The sequence below is a fragment of the Oncorhynchus mykiss genome, chromosome 7, assembly GCF_057628025.1.
Source record: "Oncorhynchus mykiss isolate SJ-2025 chromosome 7, ASM5762802v1, whole genome shotgun sequence".
NCBI lineage: Eukaryota > Metazoa > Chordata > Actinopteri > Salmoniformes > Salmonidae > Oncorhynchus > Oncorhynchus mykiss.
In genome coordinates, this window is record NC_143028.1 from 26357340 (window position 1) to 26379962 (window position 22623).

The following is a 22623-nucleotide window of genomic DNA, read 5'->3' on the forward strand; positions in this document are numbered from 1 at the left end:
CAATTGAATTTTAAAACAATGCAATATACACTCAAAGTTTGAAATCATGAAATACAAGTTAAATTTAGGAATTCAATGATTACATTTTTGCATTACAAATTCTAAATTATGGAATTCAAATACATGTATTTTTTTGTACGATTTGATTTAATCTTTTATAAACAAAAACATACACATGCACGACCGTTCAAAAGTTTGGAGTCACTTAGAAATGTCCTTGTTTTCCATGAAAACATACACGAAATGAATAGGAAATATTGTCAAGATGTTGACAAGGTTATAAATAATGATTTTTAATTGAAATAATAATTGTGTCCTTCAAACTTTGCTTTCATCAACAAATTACAGCCTTGCAGATCTTTGGCATTCTAGCTGTCAATTTGTTGAGGTAATCTAAAGAGATTTCACCCCATGCTTCCTGAAGCACCTCCCACAAGGTGGATTGGCACTCTGTTGCTCCCACAACAGCTCAATAGGGTTGAGATCCGGTGACTGTGCTGGCCACTCCATTATGGACAGAATACGAGCTGACTGCTTCTTCCCTAAATAGTTCTTGCATAGTTTGGAGCTGTGCTTTGGGTCATCATCCTGTTGTAGGATGAAATTGGCTCCAATTAAGTGCCGTCCACAGGGTATGGCATGGCGTTGCAAAATGGAGTGATAGCCTTCCTTCTTCAAGATCCCTTTTACCCTGTAAATATCTCCCACTTTACCACCACCAAAGAACCCCCAGACCATCACATTGACTCCACCATGCTTGACAGATGGCGTCAAGCACTCCTCCAGCATCTTTTCATTTTTTCTGCATCTCACAAATGTTCTTCTTGTGATCCGAACGCCTGAAACTTAGATTTGTCTGTCCATAACACTTTTTTCCAATCTTCCTCTGTCCAGTGTCTGTGTTCTTTTGCCCATCTTAATCATTTATTTTTATTGGCCAGTCTGAGATATGGCTTTTTCTTTGCCATGCTGTCTAGAAGGCCAGCATCCCGGAGGCAACTCTTTAATGTTGATGTTGAGACTGATGTTTTGCGGGTACTATTTAATGAAGCTGCCAGTGGAGGACTTGTGAGGCGTCTGTTTCTCAAACTAGACACTAATGTACTTGTCCTCTTGCTCAGTTGTGCACTGGGGCCTCCCACTCCTGTTTCTATTGTGGTTAGGGACAGTTTGCGCTGTTTTGTGAAGGGAGTAGTACACAGCATTGTACGAGATCTTCAGTTTCTTGGCAATTTCTCGTATGGAATATTCTTCATTTCTCAGAACAAGAATAGACTGCTGAATTTCAGAAGAAAGTTCTATGTTTCTTGCCATTTTGAGCCTGTAATCGAATCCAGAAATGCTGATGCGCCAGATACTCAACTAGTCTAAAGAAGGCCAGATGTATTGCTCCTTTAATCAGTACATGTTTTCAGCTGTGCTAACATAACTGCAAAAGTGTTTTCTAATTAGCCTTTTAAAATTATAAACTTGGATTACCTAACACAACGTGCTATTGGAACACAGGAGTGATGGTCGCTGATAATGGGCCTCTTTTTCCATTTTGTTAATGATGACGGATTGATTGATTTCCAAGTTTTTTTCAAGATGAGTGGTGAGAGAACAGAGAACAGAATCATCCAACCCATCGGATATCTCACTACATATGCCAAGTCTTTAAATATGCAGACAGACAGATGTGAGTAAGTTTACATTGTAATACTTCTGACAGCCAACTCTCTATCTCCGCCCACAACTTCCAGACTTTATACCATTACCAGAAGCCATAGATTATTGAGTCGTTATTAGTTTAAAACTTAAGACATGACTCTGCCATATAATTTGTGAATTTTGTCTCTTGTATAATACATTCTATACATTATCTTATACAGGATATGCATACATTTTCGTTAAGTTATTTTGTTAGTTATGCTACAACTTTCCCTCTATATTGTGCTAACATCAGTTATTTTTAAGTCTTGGTTCCAATGTTTAAGATTTTTTCTAAGAGATTGTCAGTTGGATATGCTCTTTGCTAGGTGTTTTTGCACCTTGTATCATGCACCATGTCAGGAGGATACCTGGACCACCTATTGAGATGTGCCTTTGTTAAGTAAATCAGGTGTTAAGTATGCTGAAAAGGAGTAGGACCTTAATGAATGCAAGCGCTCAAAAGTGTCCCTCTCATCTGACACTATGGAAGGAGTGAGGTGAGGGGTGATAAGCTTTCCTCATGGCCTTTGTTGTTCTCCCCGGGCTAGCCCTGTGCCATTGTCGGGCTGTGAAAGTAGGCTCAGCTGCAACACCCCAGCTCAAACGGGATAATCGGCTAATCGTTTATCTGCTTAGGCACGGAGGTGGCTGCCTGTGTGTGTGTGTGATGGGCCATTAATTATCGACGATGGAGACTTTCGGCAGCACAGGGTGACTGCAAGAGGAATTTTGGGCTGCAGGTTTCTCTTGCGCAGCAGCAGTGCCATTCCACCATGTCTGTGGCCTTGTGTTGTATTGTGGCACACCGGGTGACAAGTCTGGTGCCACCGCTCATGTGATGCCACTGGTGCCGCTCGGTGAGAACTGTTGGACGCAACAATAGTGGAAATAATATTAAGGTAATGCCCGCTCTTAAAAACGCTATTTGCCCTTCCATGATCTGTGCCTATTCAATGTTGAGCATCAGGGTGAGATGTCAACGCAACTTCATCAAAATCATGTCAAAATAACACCCGACAGTCGATTCAGACACTTTCCCATATTCCCATCTCTTCCGGGCTGTGTCCTCCTCACCTTGCAGTCTGTGGGTCAGTGGCATAACCTTGGGCGATAGACAGATGGTGCAGGTGGCGGGCAATGTGCATTGAGGAGCAGGAGCCTGGAGCTGCCGTGGGGGGAGGAGTGTCGGCATAGGAGGGGATTAGTATTAGAGAAAGGATTAGGCCATGGGTTGCTTCTAAGTGCTTGTTGTGTCCATCCTCAGCCATGGCATCGAATGACTGTGCCAAGTGATGAAGAAGCCTCGCTCTCATTGTCTCTCTCTCTCTCTCTCTTGCTCTCTCTCTCTCAGAAGAAGGTGTCTGAACTGACCTCTTGGCACATGAATGGCTTGACCAAGCCACAAGATTATGTCTTAGGAGTGGTGCCAACTCTCCTTTTAACCTCTTGCTCTGTTGTCCAACACCTAACAACCCAGAGCTAACCGGTCAACACAAGTTCCTCCATGTATGGCACTAAGCTGCTGTGATGAGTGTGTCTAGTGGAGATAGTTCGGAGAGCTAGGTTTGTGGGCAAGCACCGGAAACCCCAGAAATAACATCCAGGTTTTAGCTGCAACAGACAACCTGAGATTGAAACCAGGTTGGTTATATTGCCATGGCTGTGTAAACACAGATGAGTAGCTTCAGAGTTTGATGGAGGTTCAATTGAAAACTCCATCTAAAGTTTCTCAAACAAACAGTTCCAATGAAAACCAAAAAAGGGTATATTCTGTAAACCATGTCTTTGTGTACAGCTCAGTTGTAATATATAGAAGACATTATTGTGATAGTAAATGAGTGAGATCAAATACACTACAAATACAAGCAATGGAACAATCTATTCCATTCACTTCTGGGCTGCAGTAGTACAATAACACACAACAGATTATCCACAAAATAGATACATGTGAAACAGTTGGAGAGCTGAAAAATGATTACTCAGTAGTTTTTTTCCACCACAAAGTGAAGCAATGAACAGCCCCCCGAATGTTATTACTTCGCATTACTTAAAGTGAAGTCGGGATGAAATCAGATAAAAATGCTATTTACTTTTCATCTTCTCCTTTCATATTGCACAGCCAGGCGTTCCTCTCTCTCGATCTCTGCCTGTGTATGCGTTCGTTATTCTTTGCGGTAGCTAATGTGCTTTTACACCTGCATTGCTTGCTGTTTGGGGTTTTAGGCTGTGTTGCTGTACAGCACTTTGAGATATCAGCTGATGTACGAAGTGCTATATAAATAAATTTGATTTAATGTTGCAGACATAAAATGCTGACACAGAGGGCCACAAAACCTGTTCAGTGGGATCACACTATCAGATGTGCTTTCAGGTAGAGCAAAAGGATGGCCTAACAACAGAGTGGGAGTTCCATAGGAAGTGTGAAGTTGGAGGGCAATGCCATACAAAGTATGTGTGCTCTGGGGTGACGTTTCCCTAGGTACAGATGTAGGATTAGCTTCCCCTCCCCTAAATCTATCCATAACCATTTTTATTAAATTTTTTTAAGGATTCCCATTCGCCATAACGTCAGCTAATCTTCCTAGGATCCAACACAGAACTAAAAAGACATCACAAATAATTACATTTTACATTAAGACATAAAACATTTAACAAGTAGACGTTAGAGAATTAAAATACCTGACAGGTAATACATTTAACATTCAGTGGGATTAGTGGGATTAAAGTGGAATTAGTGTCCAGTCATACAGTCAATTGCATTAGATGTTGTTTTTATGGTTTTCTTGAAGGTGTATTTCTATTTTGCCAGATAAATGTGATTTGGTAAAGCATTCCATTAAGTGTGATGTAGATTTGAGGAGATTCTTGGTCTGAGGGATGACCTGAACTTGCCTGTCTGGTGGTTACGTTTGTTGCTAGTGTGAGGTGGTAGAGACAATACTGTAAGTGTAGCCGATTCTACACCACCATAAATTTTAACCCTATTCTCAACAGGCTGGTAGAGAATATTTTGACAGTGGATTTAGAATCTGATATGAAACAAATATTCAATTGAACTTGGTCAACTCCCTCAGCCCTTTTTAAATGTTTAATGTTATTTTTTAAAAACCTTTTCATTTAAATTGCCAAAATCAAATAAAACTTATTTATAGACATCAGCTTACATCAGCCGTTATCTCAAAGTGCTGTACCAGCCTAAAAAACCCAAAAGCAAGCAATGCAGGTGTAGAAGCACTGTGGCTAGGAAAAACTCCCTAGAAAGGCCAAAACCTAGGCAGAAACCTAGAGAGGAACCAGGCTATGAGGGGTGGCCAGTCCTCTTCTGGCTGTGCCGGGTGGAGATTATAACCGAACATGTAACAAGAACAAGATGTTCAAATGTTCATAAATAACCAGCATGGTCAAATAATAATAATCACAGTAGTTGTCGAGGGTGCAACAAGTGAGCACCTCAGGAGTAAATGTCAGTTGGCTTTTCATAGCCGATCATTCAGAGTATCTCTACCGCTCCTGTTGTCTCTAGAGAGTTGAAAACAGCAGGTCTGGGACAGGTAGCACGTCCGGTGAACAGGTCAGGGTTCCATAGCCGCAGGTAGAACAGTTGAAACTGGAGCAGCAGCACGGCCAGGTGGACTGGGGACAGCAAGGAGTCATCAGGCCAGATAGTCCTGAGGCATTAGAGAGAGCATACTTAAATTCACACAGGACACCGTATAAGACTGATATAACAGACTGACAATAGCACCCATACACAAATTACTGCAGCATAAATACTGGAGGCTGAGACGGGAGGGGTCAGGAGACACTGTGGCCCCATCTGAAGATACCCCCGGACAGGGCCAAACAGGCAGGATATAACCCCACCCACTTTGCCAAAGCACAGCCCCCACACCACTAGAGGGATATCTTCAACCACCAACTTACCATCCAGAGACAAGGCCGAGTATAGCCCACAAAGATCTTCGATACGGCACAACACAAGGGGGGGGGGGGGGGGGGGGCGCCGACCACCCAGACAGGAAGACCACGTCAGCAACTCAACCCACTCAAGTGACGCACCCCTCCTAGGGACGGCATTGAAGAGCACCAGTAAGCCAGTGACTCAGCCCCTGTAATAGGGTTAGAGGCAGAGAATCCCAGTGGAGAGAGGGGAACCGGCCAGGCAGAGACAGCAAAGGCGGTTCGTTGCTCCAGAGCCTTTCCCTTCACCTTCACACTCTTGGGTCAGACTACACTCAATCATATGACCTACTGAAGAGATGAGTCTTCAGGAAAGACTTAAAGGTTGAGACCGAGTCTGCGTCTCTCACATGGGTAGGCAGACCATTCCATAAAAATTGAGCTCTATAGGAGAAAGCCCTGCATCCAGCTATTTGCTTAGAAATTGTAGGGACAATTAGGAGGCCTGTTTCTTGTTACCGTAGCGTACGTGTAGGTATGTACGGCAGGACAAAATCGGAAAGATAGGTAGGAGCAAGCCCATGTAATGCTTTGTAGGTTAGCAGTAAAACCTTGAAATCAGCCCTTGCCTTAACAGGAAGCCAGTGTAGGGAGGCTAGCATTGGAGTAATATGATCAAATTCAATTAAAGTGGAAATGACAGCATTTTAGTAAAATTAAATCTTATTCATATCTGTTCATATACACCCCCATGAAAAATATGACACCTTTTTCTGACAAGCGAGCTCTTAGATATGGACATCTTCAAAAATCCATACAAAGTTTGGGAATGAAGTAGAGTAAGGCATTTGTGACACTTCTATAGCAAAATGGAGTGGGAAAGCGGCCTTATGTTTGGACAATTAAAGTTGCACTATACAGAAATCGCTCTGCCATTCCCTGGTTGCTAAAACTCTAATAGTTCGCCTAAATTCAGTTTGTGACAAGATAAGCTATTATATTGTAGATCATTATTGTACTGTGAAATATAATTTCCATAACCAAAAATATTGTTGTTTCAGCTGTTTGAAGCTGGTCTACAAAATGTAAATGGCGAACATAGAACAGATCTACCGTTTCTTAGAATGATAGAGCTATAACTCACATTTCTACCTGAATTTGGTCGGGTCGCCCAAAAAGTTACATATTGCCACTTTAATCGACACTGCAGTATTAAAACCTAATAAAAACATACAGTTGAAGTCAAAAGTTTACATACTTAGGTTGGAGTCAATAAAACGTGTTTTTCAACCACTCCACACATTTCTTGTTAACGAACTTTAGTTTTGGCAAGTCAGTTAAGACATCGAACTTGTGTCATGCACAAGTTAGATGTCCTAACAAGTAATTTTTCCAACAATTGTTTAAAAACATTATTTCACTTATAATTCACTGTATCACAATTCCAGTGGGTCAGAATTGTACATACACTAAGTTGACTGTGCCTTTAAACATCTTGGAAAATTCCAGAAAATGATGTCATGGCTTTAGAAGCTTCTGATTAGGCTTATTGACATAATTTGAGTCAATTGGAGGTGTACCTGTGGATAAATTCAGCCAAGACCTCTGAAAAATAATTGTAGACCTCCACAAGTCTGGTTCATCCTTGGGAGCAATTTCCAAACGACTGAAGGTACCACGTTTATATGTACAAACAATCGTACACAAGTATAAACACCATGAGACCACACAGCCGTCATACCGCTCAGGAAGGAGAAGCGTTCTGTCTCCTAGAGATGAACGTTGGTGCAAAAAAGTGCGAATCAATTCCAGAACAACAGCAAAAGACCTTGTGAAGATGCTGGAGGAAACAGGTACAAAAGTATCTATTTCCATAGTAAAACGAGTCCTATATTGACATAACCTGAAAGGCTGCTCAGCAAGGAAGAAGCCACTGCTCCAAAACTGCCATAAAAAAGCCAGACAACGGTTTGCAACTGCAAATGGGGACAAAGATCGTACAAATGTCCTCTGGTCGGATGAAATAGACAGAACGGTTTGGCCATAATGCCCATCGTTATGTTTGGAGGAAAAAGGGGGAAGCTTGCAAGCCGAAGAAAACCATCCCAACTGTGAAGCACGGGGGTGGCAGCATCATTTTGTGGGGGTGCTTTACTGCAGGTGGGACTGGTGCACTTCACAAAATACATGGCATCATGAGGAAGGACAATTATGTGGATATATTGAAGCAACATCTCAAGACAGCAGTCAGGAAGTTAAAGCTTGGTCGCAAATGGGTCTTCCAAATGGACAATGACCCCAAGCATACTTCCAAAGTTTTGGAAAAATGGCTTAAGGACAACAAAGTCAAGGTATTGGAGTGGCCATCACAAAGCCCTGACCTCAATCCTATAGAGAATTTGTGGGAAGAACTGAAAAAGTGTGTGCGAGCAAGGAGGCCTACACACCTGACTCAGTTACACCAACTCTGTCAGGAGGAATGGGCCAAAATCCCCCCCAACTTATTGTGGGAAGCTTGTGGAAGGCTGGCTACCTGAAACGTTTGACCCAAGTTAAACAATTTAAAGACAACGCTACCAAATACTTATTGAGTGTATGTAAACTTCTGACCCACTGGGAATGTGATGAAAGAAATAAAATCTTTCTCTCCACTATTATTCTGACATTTCACATTCTTAAAATAAAGTGGGGATCTTAATTAACTGACCTAAGAGGGAATTTTTACTAGGAATAAATGTCAGAAATTGTGAAAAACTGAGTCTAAATGTATTTGCATAAGGTGTATGTAAACTTCCGACTTCAACTGTATCCTGTCCTGGACCAGAGTCTATGCAGACAGGTGTGCCATAGCCTATCAGAACTACAGTAGGCCTTAATGCAAATAATCCATTTGCCACACAGCCCTACCACCATTCACTTTGAACTGGACGGTGTGTTTACAGGCAGTAGCAACAGCACAATTTTAAAGCAAAATATACCTGATTTGAATTTCTGCAAATATGTAAATACCACAGGAGTCCTCTTACATTTGGGAACGTTATAGTCCTACTGATTAAACAACCATGAAAAGATAGGTTCTCTCTCCTTCAGCTATGTACATCAACAACCACAAGATCTACAACAACAGCTAATGCTAGCCAGAGCGAGATGGGCTAAAATCTAACGAGGGAACATTAGACAAACCCTCAGTCTTTCAGCTAGTTAGGTGTCAAAATTGCACTGATAAACAACGGGGAATAGTAAGTAGCCGGCTCTTCCTTCTGCAACTGGCCTGCCAATGCATGCTTGTCCCGACCCACGTTTTGACAACTGAATGGGAACTTGCCTGCCCTTCCATTTGATCAACACCAAATACACTTGATTGACAACTAAGGGTGCGTTTGTGAATTGCCTCCAGTGTAACAGAGTGCGCTCTGGGTCTTTAGTAAATTCAAAGTGTTGTCAAATTTTCTGTTTATAAATTCAGAGCATTTCGCTCTCTGAACGTACACTGCACTATTGACACTAGATGCTCTGGCCCGGGCGTGTGGTTGATCCAAGCGTTTCTCACAATTACAGTGAAGCACCCAAGCTAACTGGTGAGAGTGCTCTGATATCGGAGTAGATGGCCAGAGATAATATATGAAAGCAAGAGATATGCTAACTGGATAACAGTCATTCAAGTTCAGCATAGCTAGCTAGCAAAGCGATTCACCCTAAATGAGACTTGCATTTCTAGCTGTAGCCACCGAAAATTATGAGGGGTAAAAAGTTGGTCACTGACCCTCTCCTCCAATGACATGACATCTTCCCAACAGCTAGCTAGCTAGCTAACGTTAGGCTCAGTGTTTTTAGCTTGCTAAATAAATACCTACATAAATAGATACTAGTATAATAGCCATGTTATCATTGCCCTAGCTTGTTTGATTGTACTGACATTCCCAGCCTTAGTTACGTTCGTCTGTTTTTGTCCAGAATATTGAGCCATTGAAACTGAAACAGTGCATCCCAAATAGCTGGAGGCAGCAAACAATGTTGCACCAGACAAGCTGTAATTTACAACCTGATATTAATAATTTATGTACCAAGAAATGTATTGGTGAATTATTATAATCATGCATTGAACTGCATCCATATATTCTGCCAACAATGCCTTACTGTACATCATGGAATTTTGAGTCTAATATAACCTATTTTTGAAACCTCTTATGAAGTTGGTTTTGTAGCATGAACTGGGAATTTGATATTTTTCACTGACATGTTTGTCTGTTTCACACACTACACGACCAAAAGTATGTGGACACGTGCTCATCAAACATCTCCAAAATCGGGGCCATTAATATGGAGTTGGTCTCTCTCCCCTTTGCTCCTATAACGGTCTCCAGTCTTCTGGGAAGGCTTTCCAGTAGCTGTTGGACCATTGCTGCAGGGACTTGCTTCCATTCAGCCACATGAGCAGTGAAGTAGTGAAGTCGGGCACTGATGTTGGATGATTAGGCCTGGCTCGCATTCAGATTTCATCCCAAATGTGTTCAATGGGGTTGAGGTATGGGCTCTGTGCAGACCCAGTCAAGTTCTTCATACTGATCTCGACAAAACATTTCTGTATGGACCTTGCTTTGTGCACAGGTGCATTGTTATGCTGAAACAGGAAAGGGCCTTCCCCAAACTGTTGCCACAAAGTTAGAAGCACATAATCATCTAGAATGTAATTGTGTGCTGTAGCGTTAAGATTTCCCTTCACTGGAACTAAGGGGCCTAGTTCGAACCATGAAAATCAGCCGCAGACCATTATTCCTCCTCCACCAAACTTTACAGTTGGCACTATGCATTGGGGCAGGTAGCGTTCTCCTGGCATCCACCAAACCCAGATTTGTTCATCGAACTGCCAGATGGTGAAGCGTGATTCATCAATCCTGAGAAAGCGTTTCCACTGCTCCACAGTCCAATGGTGGCGAGCTTTACAGCACTCCAGCCGGCACTTGGCATTGAGCATGATGATCTTAGGCTTGTGTGCGGCTGCTCGGCCATGAAAACCCATTTCATGAAGCTCCCGACGAAAAGTTATTGTGCTGATGTTGCTTCCAGAGGCAGTTTGGAACTTGGTAGGGAGTGTTGCAACCGAGGACAGACCATTTTTACGCACTACACGCTTCAGCACTCGGCGGTCCCATTCTGTGAGCTATTGTTGCCTACCACTTCGCGGCTGGGATGTTGCTCCTAGATGTTTCCACTTCATAATAACTGCACTTACAGTTGACCAGGGCAGCTCTAGCAGGGCAGACATTTGACTAACTCACTTGTTGGAAAGCTGGCATCCTATGACGGTGCCAAAATGAAAGTCACTGAGCTTTTCAGTAAAGCCATTCTACTGCCAATGTGTCTATGGAGATTACATGGCTGTGTTCACTTTATACACCTGTCAGCAACGGATGTGGCTGAAACAGCTTAATCCACTAGTTTGAAGTGGTGTCCACATACGTTTGTGTATATAGTGCATCTGCAAATTAGTTAAAATTCTGTCAGCTCCACTTTAAGAACAAATTCTTATTTACAATGATGGCCTACCAAGAGGCAAAATGCACACCAAGCAGCCACAAGACAAGTGTCAGTAAGTGTTCATGATTGAGTCTTTGAATGTAGAGAATACAACTGTCCAGTTTGACAGTTTTTTGCAGCTCATTCCAGTCGTTAGCTGCAGCGAACTGAAAAGAGGAGCAACCCAGGAATGTGTGTGCTTTGGGGACCTTTAACAGAATGTGACTGGCAGAATGGGTGTTGTATGTGTAGGATGAGGGTTGCAGTAGATATCTCAGCTAGGGGGGGAGTGAGGCCAAAGAGGGTTTTATAAACCAGTGGGTCTTGCAGAGATGACCAGTATACAGAGATGACCAGTTTACAGAGTAATATAGAGATGGCCTTTGTGGCAAATCTGATGGCCGAATGTTAAAGAACATCTAGCCACTCGAGAGCACCCTTACCTGCCGATCTACAAATTATGTCTCTATAATCTAGCATGAGCCTTGGTTTCTCAAATGATTGCCTCACTTGGTTCACCAACTACTTATCCGATATAGTTCAGTGTGTCAAATCTGAGGGTCTGTTGTCTGGACCTCTGGCAGTCTCTATGGGGGTGCCACAGGGTTCAATTCTTGGACCGACTCTCTTCTCTGTATACATCAATGATATCGCTCTTGCTGCTGGTGAGTCTCTGATCCACCTCTACGCAGACGGCACCATTCTGTATACTTCTGGCCCTTCTTTGGACACTGTGTTAACAACCCTCCAGGCAAGCTTCAATGCCATACAACTCTCCTTCCGTGGCCTCCAATTGCTCTTAAATACAAGTAAAACTAAATGCATGCTCTTCAACCGATCGCTGCCTGCACCTGCCAGCCTGTCCAACATCACTACTCTGGACGGCTCTGACTTAGAATACGTGGACAACTACAAATACCTAGGTGTCTGGTTATACTGTAAACTCTCCTTCCAGACCCATATCAAACATCTCCAATCCAAAGTTAAATCTAGAAATGGCTTCCTATTTCGCAACAAAGCATCCTTCACTCATGCTGCCAAACATACCCTTGTAAAACTGACCATCCTACCAATCCTCGACTTCGGCGATGCCATTTACAAAATAGCCTCCAATACCCTACTCAACAAATTGGATGCAGTCTATCACAGTACCATCCATTTTGTCACCAAAGCCCCATATACTACCCACAGTTGCGACCTATACACTCTCGTTGGCTGGCCCTCGCTTCATACTCGTCGACAAACCCACTGGCTCCATGTCATCTACAAGACCCTGCTAGGTAAAGTCCCCCCTTATCTCAGCTCGCTGGTCACCATAGCATCACCCACCTGTAGCATGCGCTCCAGCAGGTATATCTCTCTGGTCACCCCCAAACCAATTCTTTCTTTGGCCACCTCTCCTTCCAATTCTCTGCTGCCAATGACTGGAACGAACTACAAAAATCTCTGAAACTGGAAACACTTATCTCCCTCACTAGCTTTAAGCACCAGCTGTCAGAGCAGCTCAGAGATTACTGCACCTGTACATAGCCCATCTATAATTTAGCCCACACAACTACCTCGTTCCCTACTGTATTTATTTTATTTATTTAGCTCCTTTGCACCCCATTATTTTTATTTCTACTTTGCACATTCTTCCACTGCAAATCTACCATTCCAGTGTTTTACTTGCTATATTGCATTTACTTTGCCACCATGGCCTTTTTTTGTTGCCTTTACCTCCCTTATCTCACCTCATTTGCTCACATCGTATATAGACTTGTTTCTACTGTATTATAGACTGTATGTTTGTTTTACTCCATGTGTAACTCTGTGTTGTTGTATGTGCCGAACTGCTTTGCTTTATCTTGGCCAGGTCACAATTGTAAATGAGAACTTGTTCTCAACTTGCATACCTGGTTAAATAAAAGTGAAATAAAAAATAAAATGAGTAGGATGGTCATCTGAATCAGGGTTAGTTTGGCAGCTGGGGTGAAAGAGGAGCGATTAGGTAGAGGAAACCAAGTCTAGATTTAACCTTAGCCTGCAGCTTGGATATGTGCTGAGAGAAGGACATGACCTTTGATTTGGAGGTGTTCAGAATAAGGTTGTATTTAGACATAGCATTTTTAAAACAAGTTGTTTCATTATCTTTAGAATTTGCTCTCTTTTTAGGCCTAAACAATAATGAATTTAATGTTGCTTATTGACAATTTGGCATGTCCATGCTCAGCCATAATGCAATTTGCAGTAGGCTTAGCCCCTATATCAGTGTGAATGCTATGTACTATATATATTTCCACATTGAAGTCATACAATTAATTACTTAGAACAATGTCGACTGCAAACAGGTTCAAGTTAACTAACATTTAGCATGGGATAGGTCTACATTTTGTGATTTTATTTCTGTAAGGTGTTTAACAAACTATAACGGACTAACATTGAAATTGGAGTTGATTCCAAAGCAATAGATAAAAAACCATGAATGTGACTCACCACCTGGATTCGGTCTTATGTAGCAAAATTTGAAATTGTGTTTTTTACATTATATAAATGTAGAGACTCAGACCTACAAAATTGTATATCATACACTGCATTTGAGGAACAATGGGAAAGTAATTATCCTTTGAAAGTTGATAAACTTGTAAACTCCCTTTTGAGAGAATCACCTTTAAATGTTTTGTTATCTAGTGAAGAGCTCTTCTTTGTCTATACCCACATTCAGCATCGTTCATACCCTCACCCTAAGCTTTAGGTATCGAAGCGCACACTTGATTCTCTGGCCGATGATTTGTTTACCTCTGGATAATATGAAAACAGCCTAACCAGCTCTTTTGGCAACAATTTCATGATGCTTTTTTGCAGACGTTTACTGACACCGGCCATATTCAACGGGTGTTGTACACACGTTATGTAAAGTTAGCTAATGAGCCAGCCAGCCAACATTAGATAGTTAAACAACAATGAACAGTGCCAACAATGCCACAGTGCTCGGAGCTAACCAACCATGTTGGCTAGCTAACATTAGGCTCTAACTAGAACAGCACACAGCTCTGGGATACAAATAATAACGTCAGCTAGGGAGCCAGCCAGCTAACGTTAGCGAGCTAGTTAACAGTACAGTTTAGCTTGAGACATATAGCTTGCTAGCTAGGTAAACAACGTGTAAGTTCACACGTCACATAACGTTAGATAATGAGCCAGCCAGCTAACGTTAACTAGTTAAACAATGAACAGTGCCAACAATGCCACAGTCCTGGGAGCTAACCAACCATGTTCAATATTAGCTAGCTAACATGAGGCTCTAACTATAACAGCAAATGGCTCTGGGGAAAGGATAATAACATCAGCTAGTTAGCTAACAGTACACTTTCTTTTGAAATTAAACCACTTTATGTCAAAATGAGAAAACATGTAATATCTGAAAATGTAACAATAGCTAGCTATCTTACCTGTATACATCATCGTGCATGGACGCGTCTCCCTGTCAGGAATACCATGGCACGGTTGCCCTTAGTTTGAAGATGTAATCCGGAGGTGTTTCCTTCATCTCTTTAGCTATCATAATCTGATTCCAATGATATCAAAACTTGATCCTCCAGAAAGTGGAGAGCCACACTTATGCAGCTCCACTACACAATCATTTTTTTTTTAAAAGCCGCTTTGGACAGGATTACCAACACAGACTGACGAGCTTCTATGGCAAACCAATCCAGCCCACTCATTATCCCCAATCATGGCTAGTGGGAAGGTTGCTCGCTTTTTCTGTGGCTTAACCAACAAGGCTCTTAATTTAACAATTGTATTTGTATTTACAGATGGCATACGAGTTTGTTATTAAGGCACATGTTCAAGAAGGCATTTCTGCCAAAAAACGCATTTTGATAAAAAAATATATACTTTTTACGTTCAAACAGCTCTCCTGTGAAGTCGTGGCTTGCGGCATATGCCTAGTTTCCTGAATCGGGTCACAAATACACAACTTCAAGCAACCACATATTTAGCCATGGCGCATCTTCTGATTGGCCAGTGAGGGGCCAAGGCTCGAAACACCCATAACTTGTTTAATCAAGAAAACCAAACCCTTTTGCTCCAACGCCAGCAACTACCCCGATAATTGTGGTTGTGAATATGGCTAAAATACTTATGACAATCCCGAACTTATAGCGCTCCTGTCAGCGATTAGATTTACCATTGCGTTAGGTTTGTTAAAATAGAGCCCAGAGGGTGAATGACCAAGAAACAAATGTAAGTGCCTTTAGAACGGGGTATGTTAATTTGTGCCAGGCGCACAGTTTTGAGTGTGTCAAGAACTGTAATACTGTCACGCTTAACAGTCTCCCATGTGTATCAAGAATGGTCCACCACCCAAGGACATCAAACCAACTGGACACAACTGTGGGAAGCATTTCAGAACACGATCTTTACTGTCCTAGATGAGTATTTAAGTTCTGGTCAACCTTTTGGCTATTCAACACCCTAAAATGTGTAAAGGACACCAGCAGTATGATCTCTATTATTGAATCTCTTGATCCTCTCCCTGAGAATACTTTGTTAGTTACTTTTGACGTTGAGTCGTTATACACACATATTCCACACGAGGGCGGTATTGAAGCTATGGAACATTTTCTTCTGCAACGTGATCCTAATGAACTACCTTCCAGTGCATGCATTATAACATTGGCTGAACTAGTACTCACACACAACTACTTCATCTTTCTAAATTGTTTCTTTATTCAGATGAAGGGTACTAGGTGCTAGGGAGGGGTGCTATGGGATCCCCCATGGCTCCTAACTATGCTAATTTGTATGTGGGTTACATGGAGAAACAGTCTATTTTCAATCCTCTAAAAAATGTTTTCTTGCCTAACATCATTATTTGGAAATGGTATATTGATTATATTTTAGTTCTATGGAGGGGTGAATCAAAACGGCAACAGGCGTTCCATGCTCTTGTTCTGAGCATCTGAGATTTACTGATACACGTCAAATCAGTTCTTGTGTGAAGATAATGTTCTATACACTGATCTTTACAGGAAACCTACTGAACGTAACAGTTTGAGGGCTGATAGTTGTCACCCACTTCCCTTGAAAAACAGTTTGCCTTACATCCAATTCTGTCGAATCAAAAGAATTTGTAAAGAAACAATCAGATTTCGACAGATATGGCTGAGACGCAAAGAAAATTCAAGGAGAGGGGGTACAAAAATGGTCAGATTAATACTGCCATTGATGAAATTCAAAACAAAACATGACCTTTTTCAAGGTGAGTCTAACAAAAAGAAGCATTCTTGCATTCTAACTACCGCTATTCAAAGTGCTCTGAACAAATTAAGGGAATCGTTCACAAATATTGGCACATTCTAAGATCCGATGATGGTCCGAAAACACATTACCGATACTTTCCCTTGGTCGTATTCTCGCGGGGCAGAAACCTCAGAGATCAATCGGTTAACTCTGATTTACCACCCCACGATATCCCTGCACAACGTGTATTTGCGCCCCTACTGGATGGAAACTACAAGTGTAGTGGCTGTGCTCAATGCAATGGCACTTATAAATGTAGATCCTTCAAACAGGGAAACAGATCCCAATTAAAGGTGTTATCACGTGCTCCACTAAGGCAGTTATTTATCTTATAACTTGTCCTTGTGGTAAAAATTATGTGAGTAGAACAAAGCGTGAATTCAAAGTACGTATCTCAGAGCATCGTAGCACCATTAGGTGCAAAAACTTGACTTACCCAGTTGCGGCCCACTTTTTGGAAGCAAACCACTCAATTTCGTCTCTACGTTATATTGGCATCAAACATGTCACCCTCCCTAGGAGAGGGGGTGACCTCGACAATTTATTGTTAATACGAGAGGCTGCCTGGATCTTTAATTTAAAGACCCTTGCCCCCTTCGGTCTCAACGTAGACTTTGATCTGAAGCCATTCTTGTGATTATTGTGATTTTGCTATTGTAAATGTTTGCAGGCTTATGTAGCCAAATTGTATCTATGATCCTACGGTATCCCATTTATGTTTTGTGTATGCTATTTTAATATATGAAAATTAACCAATGATATCAGGCCACACCCGGCCATGATTACAGACACCTTATAAATGAGTCACCCTGCAGTGTTTGTCATTATACCCTGATGAAGACAGCTGTCAAAATGTTGGACATACATTTTTTTGCATCTGAGCTCCTAGAGTGTACGGCGCTCCTTTATTTTTGAAAGTCTTCCACTCCGCTAGCCAGCACCTCGCCTAAATAGGTGTGCGTTTCTTTTGCCTATGGAAGCATTGGAGTCAACACGGGCCTACATCCCTGTGGAACACTTGTGACACCTTGTAGAGTCCATGCCCAGACGAATTGAGGCTGTTCTGAAGGCAAAATGGCATGCAACTCAATATTTTGTGCACTCAGTGCATATGTGTATGTGTGTGTGTTTGTTTTCCTTCATTATCAGGACCACAATGTCTTAACAATTCACCCGAATGTCCTGAAAAGATAGGAAAACAATAACGTTTCTGAAAAGTCTGGAATTTGTTCAAATGCTAATTAAAATGTAAGGGTTAGGTTCAGGGTTTTGGAATTTAGGTTTAGGGATTTGGGGGTTAGGCTTAGGTTTCAGGGTTAGGGAAAATAGGATATTTAATGAGCAAACATTTTGACACTCCAAAAAGTGAAAAACAAAGGTGTGTGTGTGTGTGTGTGTGTGTGTGTGTGTGTGTGTGTGTGTGTGTGTGTGTGTGTGTGTGTGAATACATAGGTGTGTACAGTAGGCTTGGGCAGTATCCAGATTGTCATACCTTCATACTGACGTTGTGCCATACTGGGATAATCCGTAATACTGGCAATGAACACAACGGGCGCTATTTTCAAACCCCACTGAGTCTCTGTAATCCGAAGTGAGAATAATAACTAAATACTAATGGGCACATTGCAAACATTTTATACAGTCTCTGACCTAAAGTATTTCCAGGACAGACAGCCCAGCTCATAAAGTTATACAAGTAACTATAGTTTGCTGCACAAACAAAACAAATATTACACAGCAAGGCTCTTGATCTAGGATGGGATGTTCTGCTATTACCAAGCGAAGCTTGATTTTGGAAGAAGCTAACCACTTAGCTAGATAGCTACTAAATGCATAACTACAGAGCATTTAGCACATTTTACACAGTTAACTTAATAGTTATAAGATATCTAGTTGGCAAACATTTAGTTGTGAATTCCATACTGTACCTAGATCACCTGGCTTGTGCTCCACAACAGTGAGTGACTCACAAGGCTCCGGTCGTTCATCGTGGTGTGCTTGTAAACAAACACCACATGACGGGAGACAGCTGGTAAGCTTCATAATGAAAAATTATGACAGGTGAAATGAAGAATGCAATGCTCAAATCAAATTAAATCGGTCACATACATATGGTAAGCAGATGTTATTGCGGGTGTAGCGAAATGCTTGTGTTTCTAACTCCAACTGTGCAGTAATATCTAACAAGTAATATTTTACAATTTCACAACAATACCCACAGTACACACACATCTAAAGTAAAGGAATTAAGAATATATAAATATTTGGACGAGCAATGTCAGAACGGCATAGACTAAGAAACAGTAGAACAGGATAGAATACAGTATATAAATATGAGATGAGTAATGCAAAATATGTAAACATTATTAAAGTGGCCAGTGATTTCAAGTCTAATGTGCTAGTGATGGCTATTTAACAGTCCTATGGCCTTGAGATATAAGTTGTTTTTCAGTCTCTCGGTCCCAGCTTTGATGCACCTGTGCTGACCTCGCCTTCAAGATCATAATGGGGTGAACAGGCAGTGGCTCAGGTGGTTGTTGTCCTTGATGATCTTCTTGGCCTTCTTGTGACACCGGTGCTGTAGATGTCCTGGTGGGTTGGCAGTGGACCCCCGGTGATGTGCTTTCTTCACCACATTGTTGGTGTAGAGGTCCTCACTGGTGTGCACGGTCAGGAACTTGACACTTTTGACCCTCTCCACTGTCTCCAGTAGTCCACGATCATCTCCTTAATTTGCTAACATTGAGGGTGAAGTTATTTTCCCGGTTGGAAGTCTTTGTTGTCAGTAATCAGGCCTCCCATTATTGTGTCGTCAGCAACCTTGATGATTGAGTTGGAGACATGCATAGCAACATTGTCAGGTGATCTGATCCTTAATTAGCCTCTGAAAGCACTTTATGATGACAGAGGTGAGTGCCATGGGGTGATAGTCATTTAGTTCAATTACCTTTGCTTTCTTGGGTACAGTAACAATGGTAGACATCTTGAAACAAATGGAGACAACCGACTGGGATAGGGAGAGATTGAATATCATCGCTGTTTGATGAAACCTCTAAAATCCTTTAAAATCTCCAAAACAAACTTTTCAGGAAATTGAAAAAACTGCCATGTTTTCCCATTAATAAACATACAAATATAACATTTTAAAAGTTATTTTGAATATAGTTTCTTCATCCTAGAGTCATTAAATGTTCAGAGTACATTAAGGGGAGTTACTGCTTTCAATACATGTAAAAAAAAGAACATTGGCAAAAATGGAAATAAAACGTTTATCAGACAGCAACAATATGTCCATAAACACTCCAGCCAGCTGGTTTGCGCATGCTCAGAGGATGCGGCTTGGGATGCTATCAAGGCCAGTAGTACGCGGCGTAGCTGGCGTTCCCTTTATAATCCATGATTGTCTGGAGTCCCTGTACTGTTGTTTTGCCTCAGATTGCCTTACAGAGGTCATAGCTGGTCTGTTTGTACATGTCCGTGTTCCCAGTCACCTTGCCTTGATTAAATGCTGTAGTTCACACTTTCAGTTTTCCTCAAGTGCTGCAATCTATCCACATTTTTGGGTTTGAATAAGTTCCCTGCCACCAGTATCTGGTGCATCTGGATCCCCTAACAGTGTTGGGTCCGCTACAGCTGAGGCTATGAGGAAGGAGGTGGTGTACATCCAACACGATCATAAAGCCCTCACGTTTTCATGAAAACTGGACAGAGCAGACTCTCTAACAAAAGAGGAATGAATTGCCATGATAGAGGATCAGATGCATGCAAAACCGACTGAGAAACAGAAGGCCAATTGGGTGTAGAATCTTTTAGAAGGTGCAGCTTGTACTGATATCAAATATGTGCCTGTAGGGGAGAGGGAGAGTTGCTGTGATTTTCAACGTTTTGATGGAAATGTATGGTTGTTTGCATTCCCACATTTCTCTGCAGCACATCTTTTAATCGTAAGCAATGAGAGGGAAAGTCCCTTCTGGACTACTCTTATGCCTTGATGGCACTAAAGGATCAGGTTGTAAAAACTGATGAACAAGCTAGTGTTAAATCTCAGAAAGTCCTTGGTGATACATTTTGTGATGGGATCTGTGACCAGACCCTTGGTGAATGGCTGAGGGACAAAGTGAGCTCAAACCCTCCATGGACAATTTGTTACGTGAGGAAAGAAGCTGCCCAGTGGGTGGCATAGTAAAAAGGCAGGTCATTTAAATCCAAGTATAATCCGTTCTCTCCTGTGTCTAGTGAGGCTACAGATGCAAACCAGTCTGAATATTCAGAGCTAAAAGCCCTCAATAAATCCCATCAGAGCCAGCTAGAAATTTTAATGAAGGCACTTGGGTCCTCAAAAGCAGTGCCAAACAGTGACCCATCCACCAGATTCAGAAAGGATCCAGATGGTAAACCAATTTGTTTCAGGGGTGACTAGGGACAACGCATTACTGCTCAGTTTTCAATTAAACTTTGCTCACCTTCAAAATGGCTACATTGAAGATTTGGGCTGGGACTCAAAGCAGCAAATGGTTTAGAGATCCAATATATTGGTTACATTGACCTACACATTACCATATTGGGAAAGTGTATACCACGCAGAGGTCTTCTGGGAGTTAGAGACCCTATTGACCAGCACACGAAAAGCAAGAAAATGTGGACCCCGGGATGAATGTGATTAACATGAGTTGTTTGAACAGCATGGCCACCAACCTCTTTGAAGCCCCTGAAGTGCAATCGGAAGCTCCCGGGAGGAGATGAGCTTTCAGACACTGCTAGATGGCACAGGCAGTAGCTTTTCCATCCAAGACCACAAGGTCAGGGTACAGGTTAAGGGTTCCAGTCACCAACGTTGGGTACTTTGACGTTGACTGACCCCTCACAGGGTTATCTTGTTATGGCTGCAATCCCGCTAACGGGATTGATATGACAACTACCAGTGAAAATAGAGGGCGCCAAATTCAAACCACAGAAATCTCATTACAATTCCTAAAACATACATGTCTCATACCATTTTAAAGCTATTCTCGTTGTTAATCCCACCAAAGTGTCAGATTTCAAATAGGCTTTTCAGCAAAAGCACTACAAATGATTATGTTAGGTCTCCACCAAACCACAATAAGCACAGCCATTTTCCAGCGAAATATAGCATTCACAAAAAGCAGAAATAAAGATAAAATTAATCACTAACCTTGAATTATCTTCATCAGATGACACTCATAGGACTTCAGGTTACACAATACATGCATGTTTTGTTTGATAAAGTTCATATTTATATAAAAAAATCTGAGTTTACATTGGCATATTAGATTCACTAGTTGCAATAGCATCAAGTGATTTTGCATAGCCACATCGTTTCAACAGAAATACTCATCATAAATGTAGACGATAATACAAGTTATACACATGGAATTATAGATATACCTCTCCTTAATGCAACCGCTGTGTCAGATTTCAAAAAAAGTTCACGGAAAAAGCAACCCATGCAATAATCTGAGATGGCGCTCAGAACAGAAGCCAAATTAGCCTCTATGTTAGAGTCAACAGAAACCAAATTCATGATAAATGTTTCCTTACCTTTGATGAACTTCATCAGAATTCAGTCTTAGTCCAATCCCAGGTCCACAATAAATGCTTTATTTATTAGAAAATGTCCGTTATTTATGTCCAATTAGCTACTTTGGTTAGCGTGTTTGGTAAACAATTCCAAAGTCACAAAGCGCGTCCACTATAACGTGACGAAATATCCAAAAGTTCCGTAACAGTCAGTAGAAACATGTCAAATTATGTACTGAATCAATCTTTAGAATGTTATTTACACATATCTTGAATAACGTTCCAACCGGAGAATTAGAATTACTTCAGATGACCGGTGGAACGAACGCAAGTCCTTCCCCTGTGAATGCTCCTGGTGAAAGCATGGTCCACTCATGGCAGGGGTGACTATTTCCTGTCTCATTCGACCCCCCTTCACATTAGAGTCATCAGACAAAGTTCTATTGACTGTTGACATCTAGTGGAAGGCGTAGGAAGTGAAAACTCATCCATATCTCGCTGTAATTTCAATGAGAGCTTGGTTGAAAATCTGCTACCTCCAGAAAAGAAAAAACACAGGAAGTGGAATTTCTCAGGTTTTTGCCTGCTATGTGAGTTCTGTTATACTCACAGACATAATTCAAACAGTTTTAGAAACTTCAGAGTGTTTTCTATCCAATACCAATAATACTATGCAAAAATTCGTTGAAT

At 41.6% G+C, this 22623-nt stretch overlaps 1 long non-coding RNA gene across 1 annotated transcript; it reads right to left on the reverse strand.

Moving 5' to 3' along the window:
• Positions 1-277: 277 nt before the first annotated feature.
• LOC149982498 (uncharacterized) lies at positions 278-22290 on the reverse strand. The gene is made up of 2 exons (XR_016497164.1): positions 21955-22290; positions 278-5360 (listed from the first exon to the last, which is right to left on the reverse strand). It is a non-coding gene; the product is annotated as an uncharacterized LOC149982498 (long non-coding RNA).
• Positions 22291-22623: the final 333 nt, after the last annotated feature.